Genomic DNA, 11,139 nt, shown 5'->3' with positions numbered 1-11,139 from the left:
AACCCCCCCCCCCCCTGTGTTATTACGTATTTCAGAACAGTGTTGTTGTCTGTCTGCGTCAGATAAATCCAAGTCGAGGGGAAGTGTAAAATGATTATTCCCTTGGATTGGTTTGAGGTCATTTCGTCACATAGGGTCATCTGCTGCCATCTACCGTGAAGGTGATTATTAACTTACTAAACCAGTTTCAGGACGGGACCGTCACATTCTAGGCCTACTCTCTTCTATAATGTACTGTATGTAGTGCGTTCTATTCTGAATTGTAGAGGAAATAAATGTGGAAGACTACTGTGCTGTTGTGGTGCACACTATCAGCTGAGCCTAAAGGGATTGTAGTACTCTGTCTGCTTGAAACATGCTTATGGTGACATTTCTCATTACACCTCTGCTGTCTTCAACCAAGATCTCAGCGATCACTGCCTCATTGCTTGCATCCATAATGGGTCAGCGGTCAAACGACCTCCACTCATCACTGTAAAACGCTCCCTGAAACACTTCAGCGAGCAGGCCTTTCTAATCGACCTGGCCGGGGTATCCTGGAAGGATATTGATCTCATCCCGTCAGTAGAGGATGCCTGGTTATTTTTTTTAAATGCCTTCCTAACCATCTTAAATAAGCATGCCTCATTCAAGAAATGTAGAACCAGGAACATATATAGCCCTTGGTTCTCCCCAGACCTGACTGCCCTTAACCAACACAAAAACATCCTATGGCGTTCTGCATTAGCATCGAACAGCCCCCGTGATATGCAGCTTTTCAGGGAAGCTAGAAACCATTATACACAAGCAGTTAGAAAAGCCAAGGCTAGCTTTTTCAAGCAGAAATTTGCTTCCTGCAACACTAACTCAAAAAAGTTCTGGGACACTGTAAAGTCCATGGAGAATAAGAAAACCTCCCAGCTGCCCACTGCACTGAAGAAACACTGTCACCACTGATAAATCATCATTGAGCCAGTCAACGCTGCCCCCTGAATTACAAACTTGGTCATCGCAACCAAAAAGTCTGGTGGAATCCGGACCTGTGTGGATCTTTGTGCCGTGAACAAGGCTGTTGTCCCAGATAAGTCCCCCTTGCCTACAGCCGAGAAGCTGACCTCACAATTTCATGGCTCCACAGTCTCCACCAAGCTCGATCTGCGTCAGGGTTATCTTCAGGTGCCCCTCCACCCAGCCAGCAGAGACCTCACAGCCTTTGTCAAACATGCTGGTGTGTTCAGATACACACGCATCCCTTTTGGACTTAGCTCCGCCCCCAGCTGCTTCCAGAAAGTGATGAGCACCATCCTCGGTGGAATACCCGGGGGGGGGTATTAAAAATCCTACAATGTGATTTTCTGTCTGTCATAGTTGAAGTGTACCTATGATGAAAATTACAGGCCTCTCTCATCTTTTTGAGTGGGAGAACTTGCACAATTGGTGGCTGACTAAATACTTTTTGCACCACTGTATATCACTATATCCCCCCCCCCAAAAAAAAAAAAAATCTAAATTAAGATTTACCAAAGGTACCTGAAAAGTGTTCAGCCATCCAAATATGGTAATCATTCACCTGGACTGCATCTTGCATCCAAACACCCAAATGTAGTTTCCATGTTAGTTACATTTCTAGAGCATGTTATGTTTTTGATAATGCATTCTATGGGTATGAAATGAAAATATGGATAGAATAGAACTACAATTTAGATGCAATGTTTGAAATGGCATGAAACACCTTTAAATATACACTTCAATATTTTCTGCTGGGTGGGGGGGTGCTCGTGAGCAAAAGTTTCAAGGTAAACACAAACTAGTGCAGTCAGGGAGGGCCTACAGAACAGGGTCACCACAGTCAGGGAGGGCCTACTGAACAAGGTCACCACAGTCAGGGAGGGCCTACAGAACTACGTCACCACAGTCAGGGAGGGCCTACAGAACTAGGTCACCACAGTCAGGGAGGGCCTACTGAACTAGGTCACCACAGTCAGGGAGGGCCTACTGAACTAGGTCACCACAGTCAGGGAGGGCCTACTGAACAAGGTCACCACAGTCAGGGAGGGCCTACAGAACTAGGTCACCACAGTCAGGGAGGACCTACAGAACAAGGTCACCACAGTCGGGGAGGGCCTACTGAACAAGGTCACCACAGTCAGGGAGGGCCTCTAGAACAAGGTCACCACAGTCAGGGAGTGCCTACAGAACTAGGTCACCACAGTCAGGGAGGGCCTACTGAACAAGGTCACCACAGTCAGGGAGGGCCTACTGAACTAGGTCACCACAGTCAGGGAGGGCCTACAGAACAAGGTCACCACAGTCAGGGAGGGCCTACAGAACTAGGTCACCACAGTCAGGGAGGGACTACAGAACAAGGTAACATAACATAACATGCTCTAGAAATGTAACTAAAATGGAAACTACATTTGGGTGTTTGGATGCAAGATGCAGTCCAGGTGAATGATTACCATATTTGGATGGCTGAACACTTTTCAGGTACCTTTGGTAAATCTTAATTTAGATTTTATTTTTTTTGGGGGGGGGGATATAGTGATATACAGTGGTGCAAAAAAGTATTTAGTCAGCCACCAATTGTGCAAGTTCTCCCACTCAAAAAGATGAGAGAGGCCTGTAATTTTCATCATAGGTACACTTCAACTATGACAGACAGAAAATCACATTGTAGGATTTTTAATACCCCCCCCTGGTATTCCAGCGAGGATGGTGCTCATCACCTTCTGGAAGCAGCTGGGGGCGGAGCTAAGTCCAAAAGGGATGCGTGTGTATCTGAACACACCAGCATGTTTGACAAAGGCTGTGAGGTCTCTGCTGGCTGGGTGGAGGGGCACCTGAAGATAACCCTGACGCAGGTCGAGCTTGGTGGAGACTGTGGAGCCATGAAATTGTGAGGTCAGCTCCTCGGCTGTAGGCAAGGGGGACTTATCTGGGACAACAGCCTTGTTCACGGCACAGAGATCCACACAGGTCCGGATTCCACCAGACTTTTTGATTGCGATGACCAAGTTTGTAATTCAGGGGGCAGCGTTGACTGGCTCAATGATGATTTATCAGTGGTGACAGTGTTTCTTCAGTGCAGTGGGCAGCTGGGAGGAGGTTTTCTTATTCTCCATGGACTTTACAGTGTCCCAGAACTTTTTTGAGTTAGTGTTGCAGGAAGCAAATTTCTGCTTGAAAAAGCTAGCCTTGGCTTTTCTAACTGCCTGTGTATAATGGTTTCTAGCTTCCCTGAAAAGCTGCATATCACGGGGGCTGTTGGATGCTAATGCAGAACGCCATAGGATGTTTTTGTGTTGGTTAAGGGCAGTCAGGGAGGGGCTACTGAACAAGGTCACCACAGTCAGGGAGGGCCTACAGAACAAGGTCACCACAGTCAGGGAGGGCCTACAGAACTAGGTCACCACAGTCAGGGAGGGCCTACAGAACTAGGTCACCACAGTCAGGGAGGGCCTACAGAACTAGGTCCCCACAGTCAGGGAGGGCCTACTGAACTAGGTCACCACAGTCAGGGAGGGCCTACTGAACTAGGTCACCACAGTCAGGGAGGGCCTACAGAACAAGGTCACCACAGTCAGGGAGGGCCTACAGAACAAGGTCACCACAGTCAGGGAGGGCCTACAGAACAAGGTCACCACAGTCAGGGAGGGCCTACTGAACAAGGTCACCACAGTCAGGGAGGGCCTACAGAACTAGGTCACCACAGTCAGGGAGGGCCTACAGAACAAGGTCACCACAGTCAGGGAGGGCCTACAGAACTAGGTCACCACAGTCAGGGAGGGCCTCTAGAACAAGGTCACCACAGTCAGGGAGGGCCTACTGAACAAGGTCACCACAGTCAGGGAGGGCCTACTGAACAAGGTCACCACAGTCAGGGAGGGCCTACAGAACTAGGTCACCACAGTCAGGGAGGGCCTACAGAACATGTCTGGGAAGACTGATTACCTGGATGGAGAATCAATGAGAAATTATCTTGTAATAGATGGTATCCAGGAGAGCCAATAGTGAGACGTGCTGAATCAGAGGACAAAGTTCGAAAGCTGTTTTCTGAGGAGCTACAATTGGATCGACAGGTTGAGCTGGAATGTTCTCACCGGTCTGGGAAACCAGGGGGCACTAGTGGTGCCAATAGTGGTGCCAATGGAACCAGACCCGGGCCAATTGTAGTGGAATTCTTCAGGTTCAAGGATAAGCTTGCAGTCCTTGAAAAACCCAAGCGCCTTAAAAGGGTCTTTCATCTTCATCAATGAGGATTTCTCTGATTCAGTCCGTCAAAGAAGAAAGGAACTAATACCAGCCATGAAGGCTACAAGAGAACGAGGTGACATTGTACATCTGAGGTATGACAAATTGATTGTTAACTGTCCCTCCCAAGGAGTTAGGAGGAGCGACAGACACAAGTCATTCCAGTCCCCCCCCCCCCCACACACACACACAGCCTGAGTTTGTCTCTCTCAGATTACAACTGCCGATTCATGTTTGGATATATAAATACTTATATTTACCAAAGAAAGGTGTGTTCATTACTCACTTGAATCAATGCAGTTTAAGGAACAAAATACAAGACATATGCTGTCTAGGGCAGTCAAACAATATTCATGTATTGGCAATATCAGAGACTCGCTTGACTCTACTTTTGAAGATACTGAGATCTCTATACATGGATACAATTTGTTCAGGAGGGACAGAAATAGATATGGGGGGTGGAGTTGCAGTTTCATCCAGAGTCATACTCCAGCTAAACAATGTAAGGACTCAATGTTTAATGGATTAGAGGCACTATGGGTATAGGTGCATTGACCAGATTTGAAACCAATACTAGGTGGTTTCTGCTATAGGCCACCTATTGCTGATGTTAAATATTTTGATGGAATTTGTGAAATGTTGGATAAGGTTTCTGATGAAAATAGGGAAAAATATTTCTGGGGCGATTTGAATATTTTTATTTTTTAACACCAACTGTCCAATGAGAAATAAACTTTTGTTCTGTTACATTCTGTAGATCCAACAGGACCCACTTACTTTTGTTCTGTTACATTCTGTAGATCCAACAGGACCCAATTCATTGTGTTCTGTTACATTCTGTAGATCCAACTGGACCCAATTCATTGTGTTCTGTTACATTCTGTAGATCCAACTGGACCCAATTCATTGTGTTCTGTTACATTCTGTAGATCCAACTGGACCCAATTCATTGTGTTCTGTTACATTCTGTAGATCCAACAGGAACTTGATCTAAAAGACAGAAAGAAAAGAGGAAAAGTGGGATCAAATTACAATAACAACTTAACCATTAGCTTCAGTTCACTTTCTAAGGGTAATCAGTTCCCACTAGGCAAAAACTGGTTGAATCAATGTTGTTTCCACGTCATTTCAACCCCCAAAAATATATGTGATGACGTTGAATCAATGTTGTTTCCACGTCATTTCAACTCCCAAAAATCTATGTGACGACGTTGAATCAATGTTGTTTCCACGTCATTTCAACCCCCAAAAATCTATGTGATGACGTTGAATAAATGTTGTTTCCACGTCATTTCAACCTCCAAAAATCTGTGATGACGTTGAATCAATGTGGAAAACTGATTAGATTTGCAAAAATTAATCAACGTAAGGACATTTTGTCTTTCTTTCATGGAGCTTTGAATCTAAACCCAATTAGTGGTTTGACTTTAATTTCCTGAGTCACTTTACATTTCTTCAGCCAAGTAGGTCCCTCTGTAGTTGAGCCAAGGCCCAAGGGATAGGATATGAGTATGGCAGAGAGAACCAAGCCACTGAAGGAGTCCCAAATGACACCCTACTCCCTATATAGGGCACTACTTTTGACCAGAGCCCTATGGACCCTGATCAAAAGTAGTGCACTATTTATGAAGTAGGGTGTCATTGAGCACCACTGCACATAGTTTCCCCATGACATACCGTCTAGAAAAACGCTCCGGCTGTGAATGGAACCCTACTTCCTATAGTGCAATTTGGATTGAGATTACTCTTGGCATAGGCCCGGACATTTATATAGGCTGGACAACTCTATAATAACTGGAAGTTCGGTAATTAGTTTGAAATTTCCTGAAATTTCCTGATCTCCTATCCTTTTCACAGTTGGACATAGATGATCTACACACATGAGAAAATCCTATCCTCAATCCATGACCCCCCCCCCCCCCCCCCCCCCCCCCAAGTCGACACAGCGATGGCTCTCAATGAACAACACTGGACTATGTGGAAACTGGAAATCGCATATCCTGAGGCAGATTATTTATTGTAGCTGGGGACTTTAATAAAGGACATCTGAGGAAAACGCTCCCAAAATTCTATCAACATATCTCCTGGGCTGTTACTAGCCTGCTGTCACCCAGTACCCTGCCCTGAACCTTAGTTACTGTTACTAGCCTGCTATCACCCAGTACCCTGCCATGAACCTTAGTTACTGTTACTAGCCTGCTATCACCCAGTATACTGTCATGAACCTTAGTTACTGTTACTAGTCTGCTATCACCCAGTATACTGCCATGAACCTTAGTTACTGTTACTAGCCTGCTATCACCCAGTACCCTGCCATGAACCTTAGTTACTGTTACTAGCCTGCTATCACCCAGTATACTGCCATGATCCTTAGTCACTGTTACTAGCCTGCTGTCACCCAGTACCCTGCCCTGAACCTTAGTTACTGTTACTAGCCTGCTATCACCCAGTACCCTGCCATGAACCTTAGTTACTGTTACTAGTCTGCTATCACCCAGTATACTGCCATGAACCTTAGTTACTGTTACTAGCCTGCTATCACCCAGTACCCTGCCATGAACCTTAGTCACTGTTACTAGCCTGCTATCACCCAGTGCCCTGCCATGAACCTTAGTCACTGTTACTAGTCTGCTATCACCCAGTACCCTGCCATGAACCTTAGTCACTGTTACTAGCCTGCTATCACCCAGTGCCCTGCCATGAACCTTAGTCACTGTTACTAGTCTGCTATCACCCAGTATCCTGCCCTGAACCTTAGTCACTGTTACTAGCCTGCTATCACCCAGTACCCTGCCATGAACCTTAGTCACTGTTACTAGCCTGCTATCACCCAGTGCCCTGCCATGAACCTTAGTCACTGTTACTAGTCTGCTATCACCCAGTATCCTGCCCTGAACCTTAGTCACTGTTACTAGCCTGCTATCACCCAGTATACTGCCTTGAACCTTAGTCACTGTTACTAGTCTGCTATCACCCAGTACCCTGCCATGAACCTTAGTCACTGTTACTAGTCTGCTATCACCCAGTATACTGCCATGAACCTTAGTCACTGTTACTAGTCTGCTATCACCCAGTATCCTGCCCTGAACCTTAGTCACTGTTACTAGCCTGCAATCACCAAGTACCCTAACATTAACCTTAGTCACTGTTACTAGTCTGCTACCACCCAGTATACTGCCCTGAACCTTAGTTACTATTACTAGCCTGCTATCACCCAGTACCCTGCCATGAACCTTAGTCACTGTTACTAGCCTGCTATCACCCAGTATACTGCCCTGAACCTTAGTCACTGTTACTGACCAGCTACCACCCAGTACCCTGCCCTGAGCCTTAGTTACTGTTACTAGTCTGCTATCACCAAGTACCCTGCCCTGAACCTTAGTCACTGTTACTAGACGGCTACCACACGGTACTGTACCCTGAACCTTAGTCACTGTTACTAGACGGCTACCACACGGTACTCTACCCTGAACCTTAGTCACTGTTACTAGACGGCTACCACACGGTACTCTACCCTGAACCTTAGTCACTGTTACTAGCCTGCTATCACCCAGTACCCTGCCCTGAACCTTAGTCACTGTTACTAGACGGCTACCACACGGTACTCTACCTTGCACCTTAGAGACTGCTGACCTATTTGCATAGAGTCATTGAACACTAGTCACTTTAATAATGTTTACATACTGGTTTACCCACTTCATATGTACTGTATTCTAGTCAAGGCTCATCCTATATAAATACTACTTCTGTACTGTACACACCTTTCTATTCATATACTGTCCATACACACCATTATATATATATATACAGTGGGGCAAAAAAGTATTTAGTCAGCCACCAATTGTGCAAGTTCTCCCACTTAAAAAAGATGAGAGAGGCCTGTAATTTTCATCATAGGTACACTTCAACTATGACAGACAAAATGAGAAAAAAAATCCAGAAAATCACATTGTAGGATTTTTAATGAATTTATTTGCAAATTATGGTGGAAAATAAGTATTTGGTCACCTACAAACCATCAAGATTTCTGGCTCTCACAGACCTGTAAGTTATTCTTTAAGAGGCTCTTCTGTCCTCCACTCGTTACCTGTATTAATGGCACCTGTTTGAACTTGTTATCAGTATAAAAGACACCTGTCCACAACCTCAAACAGTCACACTCCAAACTCCACTATGGCCAAGACCAAAGAGCTGTCAAAGGACACCAGAAACAGAATTGTAGACCTGCACCAGGCTGGGAAGACTGAATCTGCAATAGGTAAGCAGCTTGGTTTGAAGAAATCAGCTGTGGGAGCAATTATTAGGAAATGGAAGACATACAAGACCACTGATAATCTCCCTCGATCTGGGGCTCCACGCAAGATCTCACCCCGTGGGGTCAAAATGATCACAAGAACGGTGAGCAAAAATCCCAGAACCACACGGGGGGACCTAGTGAATGACCTGCAGAGAGCTGGGACCAAAGTAACAAAGCCTACCATCAGTAACACACTACGCCGCCAGGGACTCAAATCCTGCAGTGCCAGACGTGTCCCCCTGCTTAAGCCAGTACAGGTCCAGGCCCGTCTGAAGTTTGCTAGAGAGCATTTGGATGATCCAGAAGAAGATTGGGATAATGTCATATGATCAGATGAAACCAAAATATAACTTTTTGGTAAAAACTCAACTCTTTGTGTTTGGAGGACAAAGAATGCTGAGTTGCATCCAAAGAACACCATTCCTACTGTGAAGCATGGGGTGGAAACATCATGCATTGGGGCTGTTTTTCTGCAAAGGGACCAGGACAACTGATCCGTGTAAAGGAAAGAATGAATGGGGCCATGTATCGTGAGATTTTGAGTGAAAACCTCCTTCCATCAGCAAGGGCATTGAAGATGAAACTTGGCTGGGTCTTTCAGCATGACAATGATCCCAAACACACTGCCTGGGCAACGAAGGAGTGGCTTCGTAATAAGCATTTCAAGGGCCTGGAGTGGCCTAGCCAGTCTCCAGATCTCAACCCCATAGAAAATCTTTGGAGGGAGTTGAAAGTCCGTGTTGCCCAGCAACAGCCCCAAAACATCACTGCTCTAGAGGAGATCTGCATGGAGGAATGGGCCAAAATACCAGTAACAGTGTGTGAAAACCTTGTGAAGACTTACAGAAAACGTTTGACCTCTGTCATTGCCAACAAAGGGTATATAACAAAGTATTGAAATAAACTTTTGTTATTGACCAAATACTTATTTTCCACCATAATTTGCAAATAAATTCATTAAAAATCCTACAATGTGATTTTCTGGATTTGTCTTTCTCAATTTGCCTGTCATAGTTGAAGTGTACCTAAGATGAAAATTACAGGCCTCTCTCATCTTTTTAAGTGGGAGAACTTTTTGCCCCACTGTACTGGTTTACCCACTTCATATGTACTGTATTCTAGTCAAGGCTCATCCTATATAAATACTACTTCTGTACTGTACACACCTTTCCTATTCATATACTGTCCATACACACCATTATATATATATATATATATATAATATATACAGTGCATTCAGGAAGTATTCTGACCCCTTGCCTTTTCCCACATTTTGTTACGCTACAGCCTTATTTGAAAATGGATGAAATAAAAATACATCTCATCAATCTACACACAATACCCCATAACATCAAATTGAAAGCCAATCCTCAGTAAAAGGCACATGACAGCGCTCTTTGAGTTTCAGACCATGAGAAACAAGATTCTCTGGTCTGATGAAACCAAGATTGAGCAAAGTACAGAGAGATATTTTATGAAAACCTGCTCCAGAGCGATCAGGACCTCAAACTGGTGTGAAGGTTCACCTTCCAATGGGACAACGACTCTAAGCACACACCCAAGACAACGCAGGAGTGGCTTCGGGACAAGTCTCTGAATGTCCATGAGTGGCCCAGCCAGGACTTGAACCCGATCAATAATCTCTGGTGAGACCTGAAAATAGCTGTGCAGCATCTCTCCCCATCCAGCCTGACAGAGCTTGAGAGGATTTGCAGAGAAGAACGGGGGAAACTCCCCAAATACAGGTGTGCCAAGCTTCTAGCGTCATACCCAAGAAGACTGGAGGATGTAATCGCTGCTAAATGTGCTTCAACAAAGTACCGAGTAAAGGGTCTGAATACTTATGTAAATGTAATATTTCCAGGGTTATTTGGTAATAAATCAGCAAAAATGTCAAAAATTCTGTTTTTGCTTTGTCATTATGGGGTATTGTGTGTATATTGATGAGGAAAGAAAACGATTTAATCAATTTTAGAAAAGGCTGTAACCTAACAAAATGTGGAAAACTCAAAGGGGTCTGAATACTTTCCGAAGATACTGTATCTACAGTATCAGTCAAAAGTTTGGACAGACCTACTCATTCAAGGGGTTTTCTTAATTTTTACTATGTTCTACACCGTAGAATAATAGTGAAGACATCAAAACTGTGAAATAACACACATGTAATCATGGAGTAACCCCAAAAAAGTGTCAGAATATATTTTAGATTTTAGATTCTTCAAAGTAGCCACCCTTTGCCTTGATGACAGCTTTGCACACTCATTGCATTCTCTCAACCAGCTTTACCTGGAATGCTTTTCCAACAGTCTTGAAGGAGTTCCCACATATGCTGAGCACTTGTTGGCGGCTTTTCCTTCACTCTGTGGTCCAACTCATCCCAAACCATCTCAATTGGGTTTAGATTGGGTGATTGTGGAGGCCAGGTCATCTGATGCAGCACTCCATCACTCTCCTTCTTGGTCAAATAGCCTTTACACAGCCTGGAGGTGTGTTGGCTCGTTGTCCTGGTGAAAAACAAATGATAGTCCCACTAAGTGCAAACCAGTTGGGATGGCGTATTGCTGGAGAATGCTGTGGTAGCCATGCTGGTTAAGTGTGCCTTGAATTCTAAA

Source organism: Oncorhynchus clarkii, unplaced genomic scaffold, assembly GCF_045791955.1.
Source record: "Oncorhynchus clarkii lewisi isolate Uvic-CL-2024 unplaced genomic scaffold, UVic_Ocla_1.0 unplaced_contig_10020_pilon_pilon, whole genome shotgun sequence".
NCBI lineage: Eukaryota > Metazoa > Chordata > Actinopteri > Salmoniformes > Salmonidae > Oncorhynchus > Oncorhynchus clarkii.
This window is presented reverse-complemented; position numbering follows the sequence as displayed.